Raw genomic sequence first — 27,369 nt, forward strand, 5'->3', positions numbered from 1 at the left:
GATATTGTGACTCGATATGAGTGAATATCGTCAGCTCCCTCCTTATTCAGCAAGCTATAACGCTTACCAAAGAAGCTGCAGCAGGAACCCAGATACCTGTAGTGACCTATAATCAGGTGTCCGGCGCAGCAGCTGTGTTGTGAATTCTGTGGCAGAGCTCCCTCCTATGGTCACAAGTGGTACTTCGGCTGATTCTCTCTGTGAGCTTCCGTTGGTGGAGGAGAGTGGTACTGCGGCTTCTGAGTTTCCTTCCTCAGGTGCTGTGGTGAAGTCGTTAGGTGCTGCTCTATTTAACTCCACCTAGTGCTTTGATCCTGGCCTCCAGTCAATGTTCTAGTATTGGACCTGTTTCCTTCTGGATCGTTCCTGTGGCCTGCTGCTCTGCATAGCTAAGTTCCGCTTTGCTATTTTGTTTGCTGTTTTTTTCTGTCCAGCTTGTCTATTTGTTTTTTCTTGCTTGCTGGAAGCTCTGGGACGCAGAGGGTGTACCTCCGTGCCGTTAGTTCGGTACGGAGGGTCTATTTGCCCCCTTTGCGTGGTTGTTTGTAGGGTTTTGTGTTGACCGCAAAGTTACCTTTCCTATTCTCGCTCTGTTTAGTAAGTCGGGCCTCACTTTGCTAAATCTATTTCATCTCTACGTTTGTCTTTTCATCTTAACTCACAGTCATTATATGTGGGGGCTGCCTTTTCCTTTGGGGTATTTCTCTGAGGCAAGGTAGGCTTATTTTCTATCTTCAGGCTAGCTAGTTTCTCAGGCTGTGCCGAGTTGCATAGGGAGCGTTAGGCGCAATCCACGGCTGCCTCTAGTGTGGTTGGAGAGGATTAGGGATTGCGGTCAGCAGAGTTCCCACGTCTCAGAGCTCGTTCTATGTTTTTGGGTTATTGTCAGATCACTGTATGTGCTCTGACTTCTATGTCCATTGTGGTACTGAATTACCTCGTCATAACAGTACTGGAGGCCCAAAGTACTAATGATTCTCAATAGAGGGAAAAAAGAAGTTCTGAGACAATTTTTTTTTCTCTGCACTGTGTTTTGCCTTTTTTTTCCCCATTTGGGTGGTTCAGTACACAGGTGTAGCGATGGACATTAAAGGTCTGTCTTCATGTGTGGATCAGCTCTCGGCAAGAGTACAAAAGATTCAAGACACTATTGATCAGAAATCTATGTTAGAACCAAGAATTCCTATTCCTGATTTGTTTTTTGGAGATAGAACTAAATTTCTGAGTTTCAAAAATAATTGTAAACTATTTCTGGCCTTGAAACCTCGCTCCTCTGGTGACCCAGTTCAACAAGTTTTGATCATTATTTCTTTTTTACGTGGCGACCCTCAGGACTGGGCATTTTCTCTTGCGCCAGGAGATCCTGCATTAAGTAATATCGATGCGTTTTTCCTGGCGCTCGGATTGCTGTACGATGAACCTAATTCAGTGGATCAGGCAGAGAAGAATTTGCTGGCTCTGTGTCAGGCTCAGGATGATATAGAGGTATATTGTCAGAAATTTAGAAAGTGGTCCGTACTCACTCAATGGAATGAAGGTGCGCTCGCAGCTATTTTCAGAAAGGGTCTCTCTGAAGCCCTTAAGGATGTCATGGTGGGATTTCCTATGCCTGCTGGTTTGAATGAGTCTATGTCTTTGGCTATTCAGATCGGTCGACGCTTGCGTGAGCGTAAATCTGTGCACCATTTGGCGGTATCACCTGAGCCTATGCAGTGCGATAGGACTTTGACCAGAGTTGAACGGCAAGAACACAGACGTCTGAATGGGCTGTGTTTCTACTGTGGTGATTCCACTCATGCTATCTCTGATTGTCCTAAGCACACTAAGCGGTTCGCTAGGTCTGCCACCATTGGTACGGTACAGTCAAAATTTCTTTTGTCCGTTACCTTGATCTGCTCTTTGTCATCGTATTCTGTCATGGCATTTGTGGATTCAGGCGCTGCCCTGAATTTGATGGACTTGGAGTATGCTAGGCGTTGTGGGTTTTTCTTGGAGCCCTTGCAGTGTCCTATTCCATTGAGAGGAATTGATGCTACGCCTTTGGCCAAGAATAAGCCTCAGTACTGGACCCAGCTGACCATGTGCATGGCTCCTGCACATCAGGAGGTTATTCGCTTTCTGGTGTTGCATAATCTGCATGATGTGGTCGTGTTGGGGTTGCCATGGCTACAAGTCCATAATCCAGTATTAGATTGGAAATCCATGTCTGTGTCCAGCTGGGGTTGTAAGGGGGTACATGGTGATGTCCCATTTCTGACTATTTCGTCATCCACCCCTTCTGAGGTTCCAGAGTTCTTGTCTGATTACCGGGATGTATTTGATGAGCCAAAGTCCGATACCCTACCTCCGCATAGGGATTGTGATTGTGCTATTGATTTGATTCCTGGTAGTAAATTCCCAAAAGGTCGACTGTTTAATTTGTCTGTGCCTGAGCACGCCGCTATGCGGAGTTATGTGAAGGAGTCCTTGGAGAAGGGGCATATTCGCCCATCATCTTCGCCATTAGGAGCAGGGTTCTTTTTTGTAGCCAAGAAGGATGGCTCGCTGAGACCTTGTATAGATTACCGCCTTCTAAATAAGATCACGGTTAAATTTCAGTACCCCTTGCCGTTGTTATCTGATTTGTTTGCTCGGATTAAGGGGGCCATTTGGTTCACCAAGATAGATCTTCGTGGTGCGTATAATCTTGTGCGTATTAAGTGAGGCGATGAATGGAAAACTGCATTTAATACGCCCGAGGGCCATTTTGAGTATCTAGTAATGCCATTCGGACTTGCCAATGCTCCATCAGTGTTTCAGTCCTTTATGCATGACATCTTCCGAGAGTACCTGGATAAATTCCTGATTGTGTACTTGGATGACATTTTGATCTTCTCGGATGATTGGGAGTCTCATGTGAAGCAGGTCAGAACGGTGTTTCAGGTCCTGCGTGCTAATTCTTTGTTTGTGAAGGGATCAAAGTGTCTCTTTGGTGTTCAGAAGGTTTCATTTTTGGGGTTCATCTTTTCCCCTTCTACTATCGAGATGGACCCTGTTAAGGTCCAAGCCATCCATGATTGGACTCAGCCGACATCTCTGAAAAGTCTGCAAAAGTTCCTGGGCTTTGCTAATTTTTATCGTCGCTTCATCTGCAATTTTTCTAGTATTGCTAAACCATTGACCGATTTGACCAAGAAGGGTGCTGATGTGGTCAATTGGTCTTCTGCTGCTGTGGAAGCTTTTCAAGAGTTGAAGCGTCGTTTTTCTTCTGCCCCTGTGTTGTGTCAACCAGATGTTTCGCTTCCATTCCAGGTCGAGGTTGATGCTTCTGAGATTGGAGCAGGGGCTGTTTTGTCGCAGAGAAGTTCTGATTGCTCGGTGATGAAACCATGCGCCTTCTTTTCCAGGAAGTTTTCGCCTGCTGAACGAAATTATGATGTGGGCAATCGAGAGTTGCTGGCCATGAAGTGGGCTTTCGAGGAGTGGCGTCATTGGCTTGAAGGAGCTAAGCATCGCGAGGTGGTCTTGACTGATCATAAGAACTTGACTTATCTCGAGTCTGCCAAGCGGTTGAATCCTAGACAGGCTCGTTGGTCGCTGTTTTTTGCCCGTTATGACTTTGTGATTTCGTACCTTCCGGGCTCTAAAAATGTGAAGGCGGATGCTCTGTCTAGGATTTTTGTGCCTGACTCTCCGGGTTTATCTGAGCCAGCGAGTATCCTCAAAGAGGGAGTAATTGTGTCTGCCATCTCCCCTGATTTGCGGCGGGTGCTGCAAAAATTTCAGGCTAATAAACCTGATCGTTGCCCAGCGGAGAAACTGTTTGTCCCTGATAGGTGGACGAATAAAGTTATCTCTGAGGTTCATTGTTCGGTGTTGGCTGGTCATCCTGGAATCTTTGGTACCAGAGAGTTGGTGGCTAGATCCTTTTGGTGGCCATCTCTGTCGCGGGATGTGCGTTCTTTTGTGCAGTCCTGTGGGATTTGTGCTCGGGTTAAGCCCTGCTGTTCTCGTGCCAGTGGGTTGCTTTTGCCCTTGCCGGTCCCGAAGAGGCCTTGGACACATATCTCTATGGATTTTATTTCAGATATTCCCGTCTCTCAAAAGATGTCAGTCATTTGGGTGGTCTGTGATCGCTTCTCTAAGATGGTCCATTTGGTACCCTTGTCTAAATTACCTTCCTCCTCTGATTTGGTGCCATTGTTCTTCCAGCTTGTGGTTCGTTTACATGGCATCCCAGAGAATATAGTTTCTGACAGAGTTTCCCAGTTTGTTTCGAGGTTTTGGCGAGCCTTTTGTGGTAGGATGGGCATTGACTTGTCTTTTTCCTCGGCTTTCCATCCTCAGACTAATGGCCAGACCGAACGAACCAATCAGACCTTGGAAACATATTTGAGATGCTTTGTTTCTGCTGATCAGGATGACTGGGTGTCCTTTTTGCCTTTGGCTGAGTTCGCCCTTAATAATCGGGCCAGCTCGGCTACCTTGGTTTCGCCGTTTTTCTGCAACTCTGGGTTCCATCCTCGTTTCTCTTCAGGGCAGGTTGAGTCTTCGGACTGTCCTGGTGTGGATACTGTCGTGGACAGGTTGCAGCAGATTTGGACTCATGTAGTGGACAATTTGACCTTGTCCCAGGAGAAGGCTCAACGTTTCGCTAATCGCAGACGCTGTGTGGGTCCCCGACTTCGTGTTGGGGATTTGGTTTGGTTATCTTCTCGTCATATTCCTATGAAGGTTTCCTCTCCTAAGTTTAAACCTCGTTTCATTGGTCCGTATAGGATTTCTGAGGTTCTTAATCCTGTGTCTTTTCGTCTGACCCTTCCAGATTCTTTTTCCATACATAACGTATTCCATAGGTCATTGTTGCGGAGATACGTGGCACCTATGGTTCCATCTGTTCATCCTCCTGCCCCGGTTTTGGTGGAGGGGGAGTTGGAGTATATTGTGGAGAAGATTTTGGATTCTCGTCTTTCAAGACGGAAACTCCAGTATCTGGTTAAGTGGAAGGGTTATGCTCAGAAAGATAATTCCTGGGTCTTTGCCTCTGATGTCCATGCTCCCGATCTTGTTCGTGCCTTTCATATGGCTCATCCTGGTCGTCCTGGGGGCTCTGGTGAGGGTTCGGTGACCCCTCCTCAAGGGGGGGTACTGTTGTGAATTCTGTGGCAGATCTCCCTCTTGCGGTCACAAGTGGTACTTCGGCTGATTTTCTTCTCTGTGAGCTTCCGTTGGTGGAGGAGAGTGGTACTGCGGCTTCTGAGTTTCCTTCCTCAGGTGATGTGGTGAAGTCGTTAGGTGCTGCTCTATTTAACTCCACCTAGTGCTTTGATCCTGGCCTCCAGTCAATGTTCTAGTATTGGACCTGTTTCCTCCTGGATCGTTCCTGTGGCCTGCTGCTCTGCATAGCTAAGTTCCGCTTTGCTATTTTGTTTGCTGTTTTTTTCTGTCCAGCTTGTCTATTTGTTTTTTCTTGCTTGCTGGAAGCTCTGGGACGCAGAGGGTGTACCTCCGTGCCATTAGTTCGGTACGGAGGGTCTTTTTGCCCCCTTTGCGTGGTTGTTTGTAGGGTTTTGTGTTGACCGCAAAGTTACCTTTCCTATCCTCGCTCTGTTTAGTAAGTCGGGCCTCACTTTGCAAAATCTATTTCATCTCTACATTTGTCTTTTCATCTTAACTCACAGTCATTATATGTGGGGGCTGCCTTTTCCTTTGGGGTATTTCTATGAGGCAAGGTAGGCTTATTTTCTATCTTCAGGCTAGCTAGTTTCTCAGGCTGTGCCGAGTTGCATAGGGAGCATTAGGCGCAATCCACGGCTGCCTCTAGTGTGGTTGGAGAGGATTAGGGATTGCGGTCAGCAGAGTTCCCACGTCTCAGAGCTCGTTCTATGTTTTTGGGTTATTGTCAGATCACTGTATGTGCTCTGACTTCTATGTCCATTGTGGTACTGAATTACCTCTTCATAACACAGCTGCATCTGTCGCAACTGTGTGACAGTCAGAACACATGCATGGAGAGCCTGTGTGTTGTGACTGTCACACAGCCGCGACACATGTAGCTGCGGTGCAGGACACCTGATTATCACGAGCGCTCCAGGTATCCAGGTTCCCTCTGCAGCTTCTTTGGTAAGTGCTAGAGCTTGCCGAATAAGGAGAGAGCCGACAATGTTTGCTCATCTCTAATTATGACCTTAAGTGCACATGTGCAGAACCGTGCTTGGCTGCTCATGCCAGATGGGGACTTCAGTGCTTATGTTGGTACCATGGAGGTATGACAATGTCCGAAAGCAGGACAATAAATGCAGAGGGGTCGGTGAGGTAGGTAGTAGGTTGAATACATTTTTTCTTTTAACTTTTAACGACCATTTACATTTCATCTAAATCAGGTCTAGATAGCCAACATTTTGCCAATCCACATGGAAGAGAATTACAAAAAAATCTGAATTTTGGTGAATTCAGATTGTTGCAAAATTTGCGTAGAATTCAATTTTACTCAAATGATGCACTACTAATTTTGCACTACAATGAGTAGTTCGATCCGCTCATCCTTAGTTACCATTTGTTTATCCCTTGCCATATCTGTTGGGATCAAATGGACAGTACTAAGGTTGAGTAGGTGTTAAAAAGATTGAAATAGGTATAACAGAGTTCTAGGAGACCTCAGAGAGCTTGACACATTATTTCATGGCAATTGGAGTCCTTTCAATTTGCAGCAAATTGATTCACTGTGAAATAATTTGTTTCTTAGAAACACTTGCAAAAATGAGTCTTAACCCCTTTCTGCCAGCTGACGATCTCAAAGCCGCGACATGTCAGCTGTTTTGTACCGCTACGATTGTTGATGGCTGATTGCTTTGAGCGCCACCCTGTGGTCGGTGTTCAAAGCAACCCTGCATTTCTGCTACATAGAGGTGATCTGTGCTTCACCTCTATGTAGCAGAGGCGATCGAGTTGTGCATGCTTCTAGCCTCCTATGGAGGCTTTTGAAGCATGCCAAAATACAAAAAAAGTGTTTAAAAATATAAAAAAATAAGAAATATATAAAAGTTCAAATCACCCCCTTTCGCCCCAATCAAAATAAAACAATAAAATATTAAACCTACACATATTTGGTATTTCCGCATTCAGAATTGTCCGATCTATCAATAAAAACAAAGGATTAACCTAAATGGCGTAGCGAGAAAAAAAATCAAAACCCCCAAATTAAGTTTTTTTGGTCGCCGCAACATTGATTTAAAATGCAATAACGGGCGATCAAAAGAATGTATCTGCACTAGTGTTGAGCATTCCGATACCGCAAGTATCGGGTATCGGCCGATACTTGCGGTATCGGAATTCCGATACCGAGATCCGATATTTTTGTGATATCGGGTATCGGTATCGGAAGTGTAAAATAAAGAATTAAAATAAAAAATATTGTTATATTCACCTCTCCGGCGGCCCCTGGACATCAGCGGGAGGATCCGGCGTCCGGCACGGCTTCTTTCTTCAAAATGCGCGCCTTCAGGACCTGTGGAATGACGTCCCGGCTTCTGATTGGTCGCGTGCCGCCCATGTGACCGCCACGCGACCAATCAGAAGCCGCGACGTCATTCCTCAGCTAAAGTCCTAGAATGAGCGCCTTCTAGGACCTGAGGAATGACGTCGCGGCTTCTGATTGGTCGCGTGGCGGTCACATGGGCGGCACGCGACCAATCAGAAGCCGGGACGTCATTCCACAGGTCCTGAAGGCGCGCATTTTGAAGAAAGAAGCCGTGCCGGACGCCGGATCCTCCCGCTGATGTCCAGGGGCCGCCGGAGAGGTGAATATAACAATATTTTTTATTTTAATTCTTTATTTTACACTTTAATATGGATCCCAGGGCCTGAAGGAGAGTTTCCTCTCCTTCAGACCCTGGGATCCATGAGGATACATTCCGATACTTGATGTCCCATTGACTTGTATTGGTATCGGATATCGGTATCGGCGATATCCGATATTTTTCGGGTATCGGCCGATACTATCCGATACCGATACTTTCAAGTATCGGACGGTATCGCTCAACACTAATCTGCACCAAAATGGTATCATTAAAAGCGATAGCTCGGCACGCAAAAAATAAGCCCTCACCCGACCCCAGGTCACAAAAATTGGAGACGCTACCGTTATCGGAAAATTGCGCTTTTTTTTTTAGCAAACTGTTATTTACATCTTTTACTAGCACTTGCGGATTACTGCAAACATTTTTTCAAACTGAGTGTTTTTGGTTTTACTATTCTCTTTTGTGTCTTCAGGTTTCTTGGTGGTGTGTGAACATGTTCTTACAGACTTGTTCACTGTGCAAGTAGCCCATGTGTTCCTGTTTCCATTATTTCACATTAGGTAGAATTTGATTTAAAAAAGTCAAGTGAGTTTTTGGATAGTGGAAAAAAAGTCAGGGACACTGACATAATAACTTCATGAAACATATGCCTTCAAATATTTCCCTTGATCAATTTGAACCTAGGACCCTGAAGCTGCACGGCAACATTTGTAACAATTGAGTCACCATATTTCCCCAAATAATTATTCACATTTATTTTCCAGTTGAAACATTTACTTTTTCAGCAAATTTCTTTTTTCACAATTAACATTTGTAAAATCAGTAGAGCAAATTAGATAACCCAAGGTAAAATGTTGTATCTACATTGTAAATTCATTATGACTGATACATGAGCACAGATAAACAAACCTTGATTGCGGGAAGGCAGACAAAAATGTATGCATACTCTTAAATATATATTTATATATATATATGAGATGAACTTGGTAAAAATAGACTTTTGACAGTTATAAGCAAGTATAATTTCAGACAATGTTTTTCATCAAAATTTGTGAATAGATGAATGAATAGATGAATATGCAATCTTGTGGATCAAGTATAATTGTTCAGTGCAATGACTGTTTGAGCATAATCACTCAACGCAACAGCTACACTAGATTTCAATTACATTCCATTTAATTGCAAGAAATGTGTGATTTTCCCTTGGTACATCTATCTGAACTTTCTCATCTTTGAAAAAGTACAGTTTAGTTCAAAGAAAGTCAACTACAATAAAGTTTTAGTTGGGCTCAACACCATGGAAAATATTAAGCGTAGCACCAAAAAACAAGCATAGCATGCTTTCAAGGATGATTTAAGGGTTCACTAATACTGCATCATGAGGATCTTTTAATGGCTGCCAATTGGTAACATTAATGCCGATGGCTGCTCATTTCATAACCTGTTTATACAGGCTTATAGAATTTCAGACGATTCCATATGGCAATAGAATTTTCAGAAAGAGCGAGGGCAGGAGCTCTAGAGACTACATTGCTTGCCATACAAGTACACCTTCTGAAAGAATGGAAGGATAGATATAAGAAATGGTGCAAATCAGTTCTTAAGACCTATTCTATTGACCATGTTGGTAATCTAACCATGGTATGAGAGCCAGGCAAACTGCTTTCTATATGCCACCATTTGTAGCTCAGAATTTTAGCAACTACCTGCAGCTGGTGTGCATCACGTTGCATTGATAATATAGCACCGAGCCAGCTATTCAAAAGTAGAGCTGGGCATAGCATTAGGTGAGAGTCGGTTCACAGGACTCGTTTGCAGTGGACACAGATCATTGGCATTGCCGCTTTACAGTTGAGAAAAAAGTATTTAGTCGGCAATTAATTGTGCAAGTTGTCCCACTTTTCTGGATTTGTTTTCTCAGTTTCCACTCTCATAGTTGTGGTCTACCTATGATGTCAATTACAGGCCTCTCTCATCTCTATAAGTGGGAGAACTTGCACAACTGGTCGCTGACTAAACACTTTTTTCCCCACTGTGTGTGATCTTGCCAATTAATTTGCACCATTTCTAGAGTAGAAACCTGAGTAACATTCTGGACAAAGTCAAGTCTCTTTTTAGTTTTATGCATACAGACAGTTGTCATTAATTCTTTAGTTACTAAAATGCTCTTTTTAATACCCCAAAACACATGACTGCAAATGGACTTTATGGTTTGGCTTCTTATCTTCAATGTGAGGCACTGAGGGGAATTATATATGAAAGTTGTGTCTCCCAGTATGTGCTTAGAAGCATATTAAACCTGCTGGAGAGCATTGTTATTACAGCCGCAACTGTGGTTACAAAATAAAAGAGATTTGGATTTGATCAAACTATTTGACCTAGTCAGGCTTTAGGAAACCTGACATGGGCTTTTATTTTTTGAGAAATGTGTAAGATGGTAGTGGGATGGATTTCTCCCTCCACTGCGGGTCTTGGGAGTGGCTCATGTACACGATTCCCATTTAAACTTTTAGTTAAGGTTTTCGTGTGGCAGTTTTTGTTTTGCAAGCAACTGAGAAGGAGGCTCTGTGCAGGACAGGTCTGTGTGAGACAAAACAGAGCCAGAGAAAGCAAAGCCACTGGCGCACCCATGAATGATATAGCGCACATGGCAATGAATTTAATATGGACGGTTATGGATAATCTGGCTGTGAACCAAAGAATAACGTGTTAGGCATTGGGATTCTTCCACTGCGTGGGATAGATCCCAAGCCTTATCTGCCTCTGTGGCCTCCCATTCAGGTTCGGCCTCTGAGGGTGCTTGTTATGTAGGCAATCCAGTGACACAGTGTGCCAGCAATCAGAGCACATACAGTGATCTGACAATAACCCAAAAACAATAGAACGAGCTCTGAGACGTGGAATCTCTGTAGACCGCAATACCTGAACCTATCCTAAACACAACTAAAGGCAGCTGTGGATTGCGCTTGTCACTACCTATGCAACTCGGCACAGCCTGAGGAGCTGACTAGCCTGAAGATAGAAAAACAAGCCTGACTTGCCTCAGAGAAATACCCCAAAGGAAAAGGCAGCCCCCCACATATAATGACTGTTAGCAAGATGAAAAGACAAACGTAGGGATGAAATAGATTCAGCAAAGTGAGGCCCGATATTCTAGATAGAGCGAGGATAGCAAAGAGAACTTTGCAGTCTACAAAAAACCCTAAAGCAAAAACCACGCAAAGGGGGCAAAAAGACCCACCGTGCCGAACTAACAGCACGGCGGTACACCCTTTGCGTCTCAGAGCTTCCAGCAAAACGAATAGACAAGCTGGACAGAAAAAATAGCAACAAAAGCAAAGAAGCACTTATCTAAGCAGAGCAGCAGGCCACAGGAAAGATCCAGAAGCTCAGGTCCAACACTGGAACATTGACAAGGAGCAAGGAAGACAGAATCAGGTGGAGTTAAATAACAAAGCAGCCAACGAGCTCACCAGAACACCTGAGGGAGGAAGCTCAGAAGCTGCAGTACCACTTGTGACCACAGGAGTGAATTCAGCCACAGAATTCACAACAGGTGCTGCTGAGCATAGAGGTCAGTCCCAGCATCTTGCTCAGGCTTGTGGTGTTCATTTGGTTACTGCTGGCTCTCCAGCCAAGTCTATGGTAACCAGCAATAGGCAGCGACGACCTGACGCTCTGGAGTCTAAGTCCAGAGATCACCTTACTGAGCATATCCATGATGTGGCGTCTTCCTATTGGTGGTTGGACGTCTCCTTCTCTGGTGATGTGTCAGCTCCCGATTGGCCTGCGGGCAATGTCTCAGCCAACTGGGCGTGAGTGTTTTGGGGTGGAGCCTTTTGTATAAAAGACCCCCGATGGTGCCCGCGGGTGTGCTAGTGTCATTTATATGTGGCTATGTGAGTGGAGACTCTACCACTATGTCTGCATGTGTTTTATGTCTGTCTAGCTTTGGGACTGTATATGTAGGCAGACAGCTAGCGTCAGTGGGGCCAATTAGCCGTTTGGCTTAGCATCTGTTACCTACATGTGTGCGGTTAGCTCAGTAGCGTTTCAGAGCAAGCTCAACCCTAGTCAGGGTATTATGCTCAGCATCTGTTTCATTTCTGTGTGCGATTGACACAGCTCAATTGCAGAGCAAGCTTTTTCCAAGTGATTTCCCTGTGACATTTAACAGGGCATAGCACTCCGTATACATTTGTTCCGTGCCCATCTGTGGAGTAACGGAGTTTGGTGCTCAGTGTTCTGCTCACACTGTCTCTGTCTGTTCTGTCATTGCTCACTAGGAGCGGTTTATCATTTCTGCACGGTGGACCCCGGGTTGCGATTGCACTTTATTATTTATTTTTATTTAGTGCAATCCTCCAACCCTAACATAACGTTTGAACCATTTTTGGAGGTTTCCAAAATAAACACATTTAAATTGCACTAACCTGTATCATTGCCTCATTACTAGTGTTGAGCGATACCTTCCGATATTTGCAAGTATCGTTATTGGATGGTATCGGCCGATACCGGCAAAATATCGGATCTCGCCGATACCGAGTTCCGATACCAATACAAGTCAATGGGACACAAATATCGTAATGTATCCTCGATGGTTCCCAGGGTCTGAAGGAGAGGAAACTCTCCTTCAGGCCCTGGGATCCATATTAATGTAAAGAATAAAAAAAAAAAATATGGCTATACTCACCCCTCCGAAGAACCCTGGCTGTCACCTCTGGAAGCGTCCACCTCTGTCCTTAAGAATGCTGGGAGTGAAGGACCTTCGATGACGTCGCGATCAGGTGACCGGTCACCTGACCGCTCACGTGACCGCTCACCTGACCATGACGTCATCGAAGGTCTTTCACTCACTACATTCTCAGGAACGGAGGCGGACACTCGCAGCAGTGACAGCCAGGGTTCTTCGGAGGGGTGAGTATAGCCATATTTTTTATTTTTATTCTTTATTTTTTACATTAATATGGATCTCAGGGCCTGAAGGAGAGTTTCCTCTCCTCCAGACCCTTGGAACCATATGCACCGCACACTCCGATACTGATTTCCGATATCACAAAAATATCGGAACTCGGTATCGCAATTCCGATACAGCAAATATCGGCCGATGCCTAATGTTAGGAGTCGAGTTTCCTCTGCTGCAAAGGGGGAATCTCGATCCGTGTCTGCTGCGGTCTCCCATTCGGTATCGGCCGCAGTGGGCTTTGCTCAGCGGAGACGTCGCTCCCAGCGTCTCGCTGGGGCTGATTCGGTGCATAGGGTCACTACTGCCTTTTCTGGCTTTCCTATGGTACCCTGCACTGATCTGCGGCGATCGAGCCTCTCTGGGACTAAGTCCTTGTTTACTCACACTGAGCATGCCCAGGGCAGGGTCTCCCATTGGAGGTCGAGGGCCACATGTTCGGTCACATGCTCAGGTGCTGCAGTACATTCCATTGGTCCTTCTGGAAGGTCCTGAAAGGGCAAAACATGCTCAGGTACTGCAGCACTTTCCATTGGTCCTTCTGGAAGGTCCTGAAAGGGCAAAAACTTCAGTAGCAGCTTCCTGTGCTGCAACTATATAAACTGCGCATGACCGCATGGCCATGCGCTAGTATCGTCTTATGCAATATGCTTTGTGCCAATGTGGTCATGTGTTTGAATGTGTTCAGGGACCCAGCTGAAATAAGCCCCTAGAATGCTGGCACCTCCGGCGAGGAGATTGTGTTTAAGTGTGTTCAGGGACCCGGCTGAAATAAGCCCCTAGAATGCTGGCATCTCCGGCGAGGAGTTTTGTATGCATGCATGACCACTCACTGCTCACATCTGGGTAGTTGGCCTGTGCCTCTGTGAAAGTCTAACAGGGCACAGAGCTTTCCTCTCGCGGTTACTCTGTGAAGCTAACAGAGTTGGTATATACCGCCATATAGAGCCGCCATTATTTAGCAGCAGGTGCTTTCCTGCACGGTGGATCCCGGGTTGCGAACGCACCAATTCCATTTAATAAATTATATATTTGGTGCGTTCCGCCAACCCTAACACCTGATACTTGCAGTATCAGAATGCTCAACACTACTCATTACCACACTGTCGTGAAAGCCACCGCATTACATCAATCATGTGGTAAAGCTTGTTAAAGATTGATCTTGATTTTTAGGATTGCTACATTCAATAAGTCATGGTAGGTTTCAAATCCTCTTACTCTCTGAAGAAGCTATCTCCATATTAAAATTCCCAGATGAGCATTGCATGGCCTACAAGTCTCCTTAAGCTGGCTTCACACCCTCTAGAATTGTTTCATCTTTGGCTTCCACTTAAAATTTGAAATATTTACATACATTTCATACTGCATATTGTCTTTTTATTATTGTAATGCAAAAAAGAGAGATTCAAGTGTAGATATCAACACCGTTTTATAAAAGTGAACTGGTGGCAGCGAAACGTCCCTGTAGAAACTGCTATATCCATTGTAGGAAATTGTCTGATATGATGTTGTATCAAAGACCTATAAAGATGAACAAGAATCGTGCCTAAGGGTATATAAAGATAAATCAAGTTATGAACAAAAATGTGGAGGACAGTACGTAACGTTACCTTTTCCTTTTCATTTGAAAAAAAGAAATGTGTTGTAAATATAAAATGTATTGTGAATGCAACAACAGGTGTGGAACTTTATAACTTAAAAGTAACACCATCACCTGTCAACTATACCATTATGCAGAAAAAATATCCTGATGTTGGATGTACTTTAACTCAACACTTAACACAGTGAACATGTCAAGATGTAGAAATGCAGTTTTCTACATCAAGATATCTTTCTGCATTGTGTTTTGAAAGTCAAGCTAAAAATGCTACATATTCATATAGAAATTTCTTACACATTTAAATCAAAGGGAAATTGTATGTTCAAATAACTTGTCAGAAATATTTGGCAATGTCATTATATGAGAAATAACAATATTTATGTCCATTGTATGACTTGTGTCTTGCATTTTCACGTTTTCACATGTTTTACTCTGTGCAGACTCTATCCTTTAATTTGCAAATGACTACGAGCTGGTGGGAGGCAACAAGCTGAGATCACTCCCATACATAAGACAGTATACAACAATCCTTAGTTGTGTGCACGTGAATTGAGCTCTGGGATGAAGGAAATGACTTGCTAGAAAGTTCAGGACAAACTTTTTGCGTCTTCCTCTGTCTATTTCCTCACTCTGCTCCAAAGTTCTCCTTCTAAACCAACAACTCCATGAGCTGGCAATTCTTCTTCAGTTGAGGAAGATTGAGCTGAGCCGTTCTGCAGAGTCAATGAAAGTCTAATTACCGTATGTGGAGTCGGGAAGGAATTTTTCCCCTAATATGGAGCTATTAGTGTCTGCCTCATGTTTTTTTTTTGCCTTCCTCTAGATCAACATGTCAGGATACAGGTATAACTCAATGGACTTAAGTATACCTTCAACTTTTAAAACTATAAGATCAAGAGGCAGTGAGAAAACGAAAGAAGTGACTGAAGAAAGATACAGAATTTTCTGTTAAAATCTAAAATAAAATGTCATATATTTTCCTGTATTATTTATTTATGTAAAGTTTGTAGAATGTTTCTATTTAGGAAAGTAGTTCTGATATCTAAGTGGCATTAATAGGTTCCAGCAGCTCTACTTCTGCCTTTCATTTGCCACAAGACAAAACCTCCTCTGTCGGAGTGTGAAACGAACTAACTAGATCCACGAGCCAAGCCAGCCCACTTCTCTGTTAATAAATTAGCTATTTAAAAAAGGCAACCAGCCAGGCTTTTTACATAGAATTTATCATGTTTTCATGCTTTGTGTTGAACCTAAGTCCAGAAGTAGAGCTGTTGAAACTTGGCAGCTACATTAACATTCTGAAATAGGGGAAACTTTTATAATTCAAGTATATTTATAGGTTTTAGATATTTATATATTGAACATATATGGAATTAATTAATATATATATAAATACACTGCTCAAAAAAATAAAGGGAACACTTAAACAACAGAATATAAATCCAAGTAAATCAAACTTCTGTGAAATCAAATTGTCCACTTAGGAAGCAGCACTGTTTGACAATCAATTTCACATGCTGTTGTGCAAATTGAATAGTCAACAGATAGAAATTATTGGCAATAATCAAGGCACCCTCAATAAAGGAGTGGTTCTGCAGGTTGGGACCACAGACCACATCTCAGTACCAATGCTTTCTGGCTGATGTTTTGGTCACTTTTGAATATTGGTTGTGCTTTCACACTCGTGGCAGCATGAGACGGACTCTACAACCCATACAAGTGGCTCAGGTAGTGCAGCTCATCCAGGATGGCACATCAATGTGAGCTGTGGCAAAAAGGTTTGCTGTGTCTGTCAGTGTAGTGTCCAGAGGCTGGTGGCACTACCATGAGACAGTCCATTACACTAGGAGACGTGGAGGGGGCCGTAGGAGGGCAGCAACCCAGCAGCAGTACCTGTGCCTTTGTGCAAAGAGGAACAGGAGGAGCATTGCCAGAGCCCTGCAAAATGACCTCCAGCAGGCCACAAATATGCATGTGTCTGCACAAACGGTTAGAAACCGAGTGCCTGATGTCCACAGATGGGGGTTGTGCTCACAGACAACACCATCAAGGACGCTTGGCATTTCCCACAGAACACCAGGATTGGCAAATTCGCCACTGGCACCCTGTGCTCTACACAGATGAAAGCAGGTTCACACTGAGCACATGTGACAGATGTGACAGAGTCTGGAGATTCCGTGGAGAGCGATCTGCTGTCTGCAACATCCTTTAGCATGATTGGTTTGGCAGTGGGTCAGTAATGGTGTAGGGTGGCATATCTTGGAGGGCCGCACAGCCCTCCATTTGCTCACCAGAGGTAGCTTGACTGCCATTGGGTACCGAGATGAAATCCTCAGACCCCTTTTGAGACCATATGCTGGTGCGGTTGGCCCTGGGTTCCTCCTAATGCAGGACAATGCCAGACCTCATGTGGCTGGAGTGTGTCAGCAGTTCCTGCAAGATGAAGGCATTGAAGCTATGGACTGGCCCTCCCGTTCCCTAGACCTGAATCTGATTGAGCACGTCTGGGATATCATGTCTCGCTCCATCCACCAACGTCACGTTGTACCACAGACTGTCCAGGAGTTGGCGGATGCTTTAGTCCAGGTCAGTGAGGAGATCCCTCAAAAGACCATCCACCGCCTCATCAGGAGAAGGCCCAGGCGTTGTACAGTAGGAAGGCCACACACACACAATACTGAGCATCTTTTTCTTGTCATGAGGCATTTCCACTGGAGTTGGATCAGCCGGTAATTTGATTTTCCACTTTGATTTTGAATATCATTCCAAATCCAGACCTCCATGGGATATTCATTTTGATTTACATTGATAATTGTTATGTTTTATTGTTCTGAACACATTCCACTATGCAATGAATAAAAATTTGCAACTGGAATATTTCATTCAGAGATATCTAGGATGCGGTATTTTATTTTTTTGAGCAGTGTGTGTATATATATATATATATATATATATATTTATTTTTTTATTTTATTCGAGTGCACAATGCCTTTAAGCATTTTTTGCAGATTGATTAGGCTGAGAGTCCCCTGCATGCCTAAGATGAAGTGACACTTATGTGAAATACTGAGAGCCAGTATGGTTTACAGATATTGCAAATATTTGATCAACTAAAGTGTTATTTCCCAGCAGGTGTTAGGAGTTGAGTTTCCTCTGCTGCACAGGGGGAATCTCGATCCGTCGCCGCTGCGGTCTCCCATTCTCCTACAGCCGCAGTGGAGCCTGCTCAGCGGGGATGTCGATCCCAGCATCTCGCTCAGTCTGACTCTGTGAGAAGAGTTACTGCTGCTTCTCCAGCTTCTGCCTGTAAAGCCTATGCTGGTCAGCAGCGAGTAGACTTCTCTGGGACTAAGTCCTTGTCTGCGCACACTGAGCATGCCCAGGGCAAGATCTCCCGTTGGAGATCGAGGGTCATGTGCTCAGACTCTGCAGCGCATTCTATTGGTCCTCTTGGCAGGTCTTGGAAGGGCAAAGTTTCTGTGGCCGCTTCCTGTCCTGCAACTATATAAACTGCGCATGACCGCACGGCCATGCGCTAGTGTACAATTTAATACGTGTGTTTGTTGTGAGTGCAAGTCGTTCTTTAAATACCCCTACCCTATTGTATGATTGTTCGCGTATGGAGTATGGCTGCTATCTAGCGCCCGACTTATCACTCAACGTGTCACACACGTGTCAGCGTCTACTGCTGTGACCGCCAGTGCGGTGCCACGCGCCAGTGTGCGCTTCCTGACCCACGTCTGGGTGCTTAGTGGTGCCAGCCAGCACGGCACAGTTCGCACTTCAGTGCCTTAATTATATAATTCCTTTTACACCCAGTAGCGGTGTAGTGCCAGCAAGGGTCTAATCGGACTACAATCCCTGTTAGGGTTTAGTTCGCTGACCACTTGCTGGCGCTCTATGTGCAGTACCGCGGTCCTGTGACGCAACAGGATCGCTTTCTTCCCGCTGGGTGAGGTTTAACCCACGCGTGTATACTTTTGAATACCGCCATATTGTCTGTCATTTCCTAGCAGCAGGTTTCACCTGCACGGTGGACCCCGGACTGCGAACGCATCTATATCATCTCTCTTGGTGCGTTCCGCCAGTCCTAACATTACACTAGCGCCAGGGTCTGGCTAGTGATGACAGACAAACAGCAATCTCTGCGGCATATCCAGCAGCTGGAGGGTAGGTTGGCGGCTCTCGAGAGCGCGACCTCAGCTGTGGATGTTACTGCAGTAGCTGTACAGGCTGCCAGCGTGGCTGCAGCTACTATGTCCATTGCCACCCCTGTTCCTACATTATCTCGCCTCCCGCTGCCAGAAAAATTTTCTGGTGATAGCAAGTTTTGTAGGGGATTTGTGAGTCAGTGCTCTATTCACCTCGAGCTCCTGGCTACACGTTTTCCCACAGAGCGGGCTAAGGTGGGATTTATTCTGTCTCTATTGTCGGACAGGGCGTTGGAATGGGCTACGCCGCTGTGGGAGCGTGGCGATCATGTGGTGCAGAGTGCTCCGCTGTTTCTGAGCGCTCTGAAACAGGTCTTTTTAGGACCTCAAGTCACCCATGATACTGCGCTCCAATTGCTGGCATTAACTCAGGGTGAGTCCTTGGTCAGTCATTTTGCCGTCCAATTCCGCACCTTAGCATCTGAGCTGGATTGGTCGGATAAAGCTCTTATCCCCATATTTTGGAGGGGCTTGGCTGACCACGTAAAGGACGTTCTGGCCACTAGGGAGATTCCTGCCACACTGGAGGAGTTAATAACTGTCTCCACTCGAATTGACCTCCGTTTTAACGAGCGGAGGTTAGAGCAAGCCCAGTGTAGGCAGAGGTTTCGGCTGGCTCCTACTTTCGCCAAACCTCTGGAATTTCCGGTCCTGGTTCCTGAGTCACATGAGGCCAGGGAAGTGTCACAAGCAGGATCTAAGTCCCGGACCGCTTGTGCACTCAGGGTCTGTCATGTTTGCCAGCAGTCAGGACATCTAGCCACCAGATGTCCTCAGCGGTCGAGGAAATGTCAGCGTCTAGTGGTAGTAGGTGGAGGTACACTAGACACGGCGACGTTTGCCTCTAAGTTGTCCTTTAAGGGGACAATTACTATTGGCTCATTCTCCCACTCGGTAGAGCTCTGCGTGGATTCTGGGGCGGAGGGCAATTTTATGTCTTCTGCCTTTGCCCAACGTCACGCAATACCCCTGGTTATGCTTGCTCAACCAGTAATGGTGCGAGTGGTGAATGGGTCGACATTGCCCTCACAGATAACACACCAGACCATCCCTTTTACTCTGTCCATGTCGCCATCTCATCAGGAGATAATTTCTCTGCTCGTCATTCCGGAAGGAATTGATGAGGTCCTGTTGGGAATACCTTGGCTACGGTACCACTCTCCTCATATCGAGTGGTCCTCAGGCAGAATTCTGGGTTGGGGTGAATCTTGTGGGGGTAGGTGTCAGAGGGAGTGCGTTCAGGTTGCTACTACTGAGGTACCCGCAGATCTATCCTCTCTCCCCAAGCAGTATTGGTCTTATGCAGACGTGTTCTCCAAAAATGCGGCGGAGGTCCTTCCGCCTCTTCGCCCCTATGACTGTCCTATTGATCTCTTGCCTGGTGCTGAGCCTCCCCGGGGTCGAGTTTATCCGCTATCTCTCCCGGAGACGGAGGCAATGTCACAGTACATCCAGGAAAATCTGGCAAGAGGATTCATTAGGAAGTCAGTGTCACCTGCTGGGGCAGGGTTCTTCTTCGTTCAGAAGAAGAATGGGGAATTGCGCCCATGCATAGACTACAGGGGTCTTAACGCCATCACCGTTAAGAATAAGTATCCTTTGCCCTTGATATCTGAGTTATTCGATAGACTTCGGGGAGCAAGGGTATTTACTAAATTAGATTTGCGGGGTGCTTACAACCTGATTCGCATCCGTGAGGGGGACGAATGGAAGACGGCCTTTAACACCAGGGATGGGCACTATGAATATCTGGTGATGCCCTTCGGGCTCTGTAATGCCCCAGCCGTTTTCCAAGACTTTGTGAACGATATCTTCTGGGATATGCTTTCCACCTCGGTCGTAGTCTATCTGGATGATATTCTTATCTACTCTCCAGATATTGACTCCCACCGGAGAGATGTTTGCAAAGTCTTCGACCTCCTACGGGCAAACTTCCTCTATGCCAAATTGGAGAAGTGTATGTTTGAGCAGGAGTCTTTACCTTTCCTGGGCTACATCATCTCGGCCCAGGGATTGGCTATGGATCCTGCCAAACTACAGGCAGTGATGGACTGGCAGGAACCCCATTCTCTGAAAGCGGTGCAGCGCTTTATGGGGTTCATAAATTACTATCGTCAGTTCATCCCCCACTTCTCAACCCTGGTAGCTCCCTTGGTATCCCTCACCAAGAAGGGAGCGAAACCTAAATCGTGGTCCGAAGAGGTCTCCAGGGCCTTCACTTCTATTAAGTCCCACTTTGCTAGCGCTCCCATCTTACATCGTCCCGATGTGGATAAGCCATTCCTAATGGAGGTGGATGCCTCTTCCGTTGGTGCTGGAGCAGTCCTCTATCAAAAGGATGCTCAAGGTCGGAAGCATCCATGCTTCTTTTTCTCAAAAACCTTCTCACCAGCGGAGAGAAATTACTCCATCGGGGATAGGGAGTTGCTGGCAATGAAGTTGGCCTTTTCGGAATGGAGACATCTCTTGGAGGGTGCTCGGTTCCCATTCCAAGTCTTCACGGACCACAAGAATTTGGTCTATTTACAGACAGCCCAGCGGCTGAATTCTCGTCAGGCCAGATGGTCCTTGTTTTTCTCCCGGTTCCACTTCACTCTACATTATCTCGCCGGGGAGAAGAACATTCGTGCTGACGCTCTCTCTCGCTCCCTGGTGTCAACTGTGGAGGAGGAGGACGAGCCTCGGCTCATTGTCCCTTCAGAGAGTCTGAGAACCGTAGCTCCGGTTTCGCTTGAGTCTGTGCCTCCGGGCAAGACTTTTGTCCCCATCAATTTGCGTCTGGAGGTTCTCTCGTGGGCTCATTCGTCCAGAGTGGGTGGACACTTTGGGGCAAAGAGGACATCTGAGTTGTTGGCGAGAATGTATTGGTGGCCATATATGGTTCGTGACGTTGGAGACTACGTTCGGGCATGTGTCTCTTGTGCCAAAAATAAGTCTCTCCGTCAACGGCCAGCTGGGTTGTTATACCCTCTGCCGGTGGCAGACAGGCCCTGGGAGATGGTCGGGATGGACTTTGTGGTGGGTTTGCCCAAGTCACGAGGCTGTACTGTCATTTGGGTTATCACCGACCATTTTTCTAAAATGGTGCATTTGGTGCCGCTTCCCCGGCTACCTTCTGCACGGGCCTTGGCAGCATTGTTTGTTAAACACATCTCCCGTCTTCACGGTATGCTAGACAAAATTGTCAGTGACCGGGGTCCCCAGTTTGTGTCTCGGTTCTGGAGAGAGTTTTGTCGCCTTCTCAGTATCGAGTTGAATCTCTCTTCGGCATATCATCCCGAGACGAATGGGTTGGTGGAGAGAGCCAACCAGACCTTGGTCACATATCTGCGACATTTTGTCTCTGCTAAACAAGATGACTGGGCATCTTTGCTACCGTGGGCGGAGTTTGCTCTTAACAATGCTGTAGCTGACTCCACTGGACAGACCCCATTCCTCCTTAACTATGGTCAGCATCCGCGGGTACCTGTGCCCATGCCCATGTCTTCCGCCGATTCCAGGGTGGCAGACTGGGCTGTGGAGGCACGGGACATTTGGGATCGCACTCAGGATGCCATTCGGGCTTCCAAGGAGAGAATGAGGTCCTCCGCCGATGTTCATCGGCGCCCCGCTCCGACCTTTGCTCCTGGCGACTTGGTGTGGCTCTCCGCCCGTAACATCAGGCTGCGAGTTGAGTCCACTAAGTTTGCGCCTCGCTACTTGGGTCCCTTCAAGGTTCTCGAACAGGTTAATCCTGTGGTCTACCGCCTGGCTCTTCCTCCACACTTGGGTATCACCGACACCTTTCATGTGTCCCTCTTGAAACCCGTATACATGTCCCGGTTTTCCGAGTCATCTGCCGGGACATCGGGTTCGTCTACGGACGATTACGAGGTGAACGCTATTTTGGGGTGTAAGGTGGTACGCGGCAAAAAGTTCTATCTGGTGGATTGGAAGGGTTATGGTCCAGAGAACAGGTCATGGGAACCTGCTGAAAACATTCTGGCCCCACAGCTCATTGCTGCCTTCGAACGTAGCGAGGCCCAAGGAGGGGGGGCCCTAGGAGGGGGGTAATGTTAGGAGTCGAGTTTCCTCTGCTGCACAGGGGGAATCTCGATCCGTCTCCGCTGCGGTCTCCCATTCTCCTACAGCCGCAGTGGAGCCTGCTCAGCGGGGATGTCGATCCCAGCGTCTCGCTCAGTCTGACTCTGTGAGAAGAGTTACTGCTGCTTCTCCAGCTTCTGCCTGTAAAGCCTATACTGGTCAGCAGCGAGTGGACTTCTCTGGGACTAAGTCCTTGTCTGCGCACACTGAGCATGCCCAGGGCAAGATCTCCCGTTGGAGATCGAGGGTCATGTGCTCAGACTCTGCAGCGCATTCTATTGGTCCTCTTGGCAGGTCTTGGAAGGGCAAAGTTTCTGTGGCCGCTTCCTGTCCTGCAACTATATAAACTGCGCATGACCGCACGGCCATGCGCTAGTGTACAATTTAATACGTGTGTTTGTTGTGAGTGCAAGTCGTTCTTTAAATACCCCTACCCTATTGTATGATTGTTCGCGTATGGAGTATGGCTGCTATCTAGCGCCCGACTTATCACTCAACGTGTCACACACGTGTCAGCGTCTACTGCTGTGACCGCCAGTGTGGTGCCACGCGCCAGTGTGCGCTTCCTGACCCAAGTCTGGGTGCTTAGTGGTGCCTGCCAGCACGGCACAGTTCGCACTTCGGTGCCTTAATTATATAATTCCTTTCACACCCAGTAGCGGTGTAGTGGCAGCAAGGGTCTAATCGGACTACAATCCCTGTTGGGGTTTAGTTCGCTGACCACTTGCTCGCGCTCTATGTGCGGTACCGCGGTCCTGTGACGCAACAGGATCGCTTTCTTCACGCTGGGTGAGGTTTAACCCACGCGTGTATACTTTTGAATACCGCCATATTGTCTGTCATTTCCTAGCAGCAGGTTTCACCTGCACGGTGGACCCCGGACTGCGAACGCATCTATATCATCTCTCTTGGTGCGTTCCGCCAGTCCTAACAGCAGGTTATCATACTCCAGATAAATTACTTTACTACTATAGCAACAACAGCTGCATTGCTCAATATCAATAGGTACAATTGTACTATCATCCAATAAGCAGTCCATCAAATGAGAATATCAGAACCGTAAAGCCTTATCTGACTAAGGAAACTACCTTGTGAGTAATATTTGGTCTAAACCTTAGCCATTCACTGAAATTCTGTTGACAGTATCATTAACAAGAGCAATTCTGCAGAGGGATTTTTTTTTGCAAAATGTAGATATCCATAGATTTTATTTATCCAGATTTACTCTCTTGGGGTGTAGTAGACAAGAAGAAGTTGGAAGAAATGAACAGATAAAAGGAGGAGAAAAGTAAGAGCAGTTAAGGGACAGGTAAACATTCAAGTCACTCTCAAATCCAAGATATTGATCAACACACCTTTAGAGGTGATGGCAAAAGCAATTATATGTGTGAATTAAATGTGTGGAGGTTGTACTATTGCTGACTTGATAGAAGAAAGAGCAAGGAAAAGTGTTTATGTGAAAGACACCTAGCTGTAAGCTAATGGAAGTAATATTGAACTTGTCATGTTGGATGAAAAGCATAAATATATAAGTTAAAAAATAGTAATAAATTGCCCATTCATAAAAATATTTAGTCTATTATTTAATATATTATTATTGATATTATTAGTAGTAGTACTATAATACTATTTTATATTATATATTTATTACATTGCTGGATAATTCATTTTCATAGCAAACATTTTAAAAATATTGAGGCTAAATTATCAATGTGTTCACGCAAAATGCTTTGAAAAGTTACAAAATGTATATGCAGTGCAGTTTTTTTTTTTCATTTTCATGCCAGGTTCGACCAGCTCTTCCAAAATGGGGGAAGCTGGGGCGGATTTGTGGCAGGAATGGTTACATCTGTCCATCCAATTCAATAAAAGTGCCAGTGTTTCTTATACTAGAAATGCTACTTCAGTCCTTAATTGGCAAAGTGCATTGAGGTGCATGCAACTGAGAAGATCTGAATTTTTTAAGTGCATGTCGCAATGAATTCAGCACATTAAATGCCATCAAGCCCTTCATTAAGGCATTCTAAAAGGTAGTATAATAGTTGGCCCCATATTTTAAAAGGGTTTTGAACATGAAAAATCCATTTTTATATATTCTTTTCTTTTTTTCAATTTACTTAGTACCACTATTAATCTGTGTTCTGGACAGAATCTGTTTACTTCCCCCTCTGACAGCTTAGCCTACAGTCCCTCTTAGTTCTCAATCAAGTTCCTTTTCAACTATGCTGCCAGGTTAGTATAAGGCTATGTGCACACGTTGCAGATTATTTGCGTTTTTTTTAGTGTTTTTGCGCTATAAAAACGCTATAAAACCGCAAATAATCTGCATACATTAAGCATGCCATCATTTATAATGGAATCCGCAATTTCTGTGCACATGATGTGCGTTTTTCCGCATGAAAAACGCATTGCGGAAAAATAATGAACCTGTTCATTAATTTTGCATTTTTTTTGCGGATTTCCCACTGTCTAATGCATTGGGAAATGTCCAGGAAAAACCACGCAAAAACCATGCAAAAACCGCATCAAAACCACGTCAAAACCGCACAAAAAACACGCAAAAAAACGCATGCGGATTTCATGCGGAAATCTGGCAGAAATGTCCGGATTTGTACAGGATTTTTCTGCATGAATTCCTGAACGTGTGCACATAGCCTAAATGCTCTGATCTATAGTGTAACCCCTTTAAATAAAAAAAATGTGAAAAAATATATATACAGATGCTTTTCACTAAACTAGAATATCATCAAAAAGTTAATTTATTTCAGTTGTTGAATCTATTTAAAATAGTTTATTTTTGTTAACCCCTTTACCCCCAAGGGTGGTTTGCACGTCAATGACCAGGCCAATTTTTACAATTCTGACCACTGTCCCTTTATGAGGTTATAACTCCGAAACGCTTCAACGGATCCTGGTGATTCTGACATTGTTTTCTCGTGACATATTGTACTTCATGATAGTGGTAAAATTTCTTTGATAGTACCTGCGTTTATTTGTGAAAAAAACGGAAATTTGGCGAAAATTTTGAAAATTTCGCAATTTTCAAACTTTAAATTTTTATGCAATTAAATCACAGAGATATGTCACACAAAATACTTAATAAGTAACATTTCCCACATGTCTCCTTTACATCAGCATAATTTTGGAACCAATTTTTTTTTTTGTTAGGGAGTTATAAGGGTTAAAATTTGACCAGCAATTTCTCATTTTTACAACACCATTTTTTTTTAGAGACCACGTCTCATTTGAAGTCATTTTGAGGGGTCTATATGATAGAAAATGCCCAAGTGTGACACCATTCTAAAAACTGCACCCCTCAAGGTGCTCAAAACCACATTCAAGAAGTTTATTAACCCTTCAGGTGTTTAATAGGAATTTTTGGAATGTTTAAATAAAAATGAACATTTAACTTTTTTACACAAAAAATTTACTTCAGCTCCAATTTGTTTTATTTTACCAAGGGTAACAGGAGAAATTGGACCCAAAAAGTTGTTGTCCAATTTGTCCTGAGTACGCTGATACCCCATATGTGGCAGTAAACCACTGTTTGGGCGCATGGGAGAGCTCGGAAGGGAAGGAGCGCTATTTGACTTTTCAATGCAAAATTGACAGGAATTGAGATGGGACGCCATGTTGCGTTTGGAGAGCCACTGATGTGCCTAAACATTGAAACCCCCCACAAGTGACACCATTTTGGAAAGTAGACCCCCTAAGGAACTTATCTGGATGTGTGGTGAGCACTTTGACCCACCAAGTGCTTCACAGAAGTTTATAATGCAGAACCGTAAAAATAAAAAATCATATTTTTTCACAAAAATTATATTTTTGCCCCCAATTTTTTATTTTTCCAAGGGTAAGAGAAGAAATTGGACCTCAAAAGTTGTTGTCCAATTTGTCCTGAGTACGCTGATACCCCATATGTGGCAGTAAACCACTGTTTGGGCGCATGGGAGAGCTCAGAAGGGAAGGAGCGCAGTTTGACTTTTCAATGCAAAATTGACAGAAATTGAGATGGGACGCCATGTTGCGTTTGGAGAGCCACTGATGTGCCTAAACAATGAAACCCCCCACAAGTGACACCATTTTGGAAAGTAGACCCCCTAAGGAACTTATCTAGAGGTGTGGTGAGCACTTTGACCCACCAAGTGCTTCACAGAAGTTTATAATGCAGAACCGTAAAAATAAAAAATCATATTTTTTCACAAAAATTATATTTTTGCCCCCAATTTTTTATTTTTCCAAGAGTAAGAGAAGAAATTGGACCTCAAAAGTTGTTGTCCAATTTGTCCCGAGTACGCTGATACCCCATATGTGGCAGTAAACCACTGTTTGGGCGCATGGGAGAGCTCGGAAGGGAAGGAGCGCCGTTTGACTTTTCAATGCAAAATTGACAGGAATTGAGATGGGACGCCATGTTGCGTTTGGAGAGCCACTGATGTGCCTAAACATTGAAACCCCCCACAAGTGACACCATTTTGGAAAGTAGACCCCCTAAGGAACTTATCTGGATGTGTGGTGAGCACTTTGACCCACCAAGTGCTTCACAGAAGTTTATAATGCAGAACCGTAAAAATAAAAAATCATATTTTTTCACAAAAATTATATTTTTGCCCCCAATTTTTTATTTTTCCAAGGGTAAGAGAAGAAATTGGACCTCAAAAGTTGTTGTCCAATTTGTCCTGAGTACGCTGATACCCCATATGTGGCAGTAAACCACTGTTTGGGCGCATGGGA

General features: G+C 44.9%; 1 protein-coding gene across 1 annotated transcript in view; it reads right to left on the minus strand.

The window, feature by feature from the left end:
* CSMD3 (CUB and Sushi multiple domains 3) overlaps positions 1-27,369 on the minus strand; it is a 2,093,798-nt gene that overhangs the window by 1,617,995 nt on the left and 448,434 nt on the right. The window lies entirely within an intron of this gene.

The sequence above is a fragment of the Ranitomeya imitator genome, chromosome 6 (genome assembly GCF_032444005.1).
Source record: "Ranitomeya imitator isolate aRanImi1 chromosome 6, aRanImi1.pri, whole genome shotgun sequence".
Lineage (NCBI taxonomy): Eukaryota > Metazoa > Chordata > Amphibia > Anura > Dendrobatidae > Ranitomeya > Ranitomeya imitator.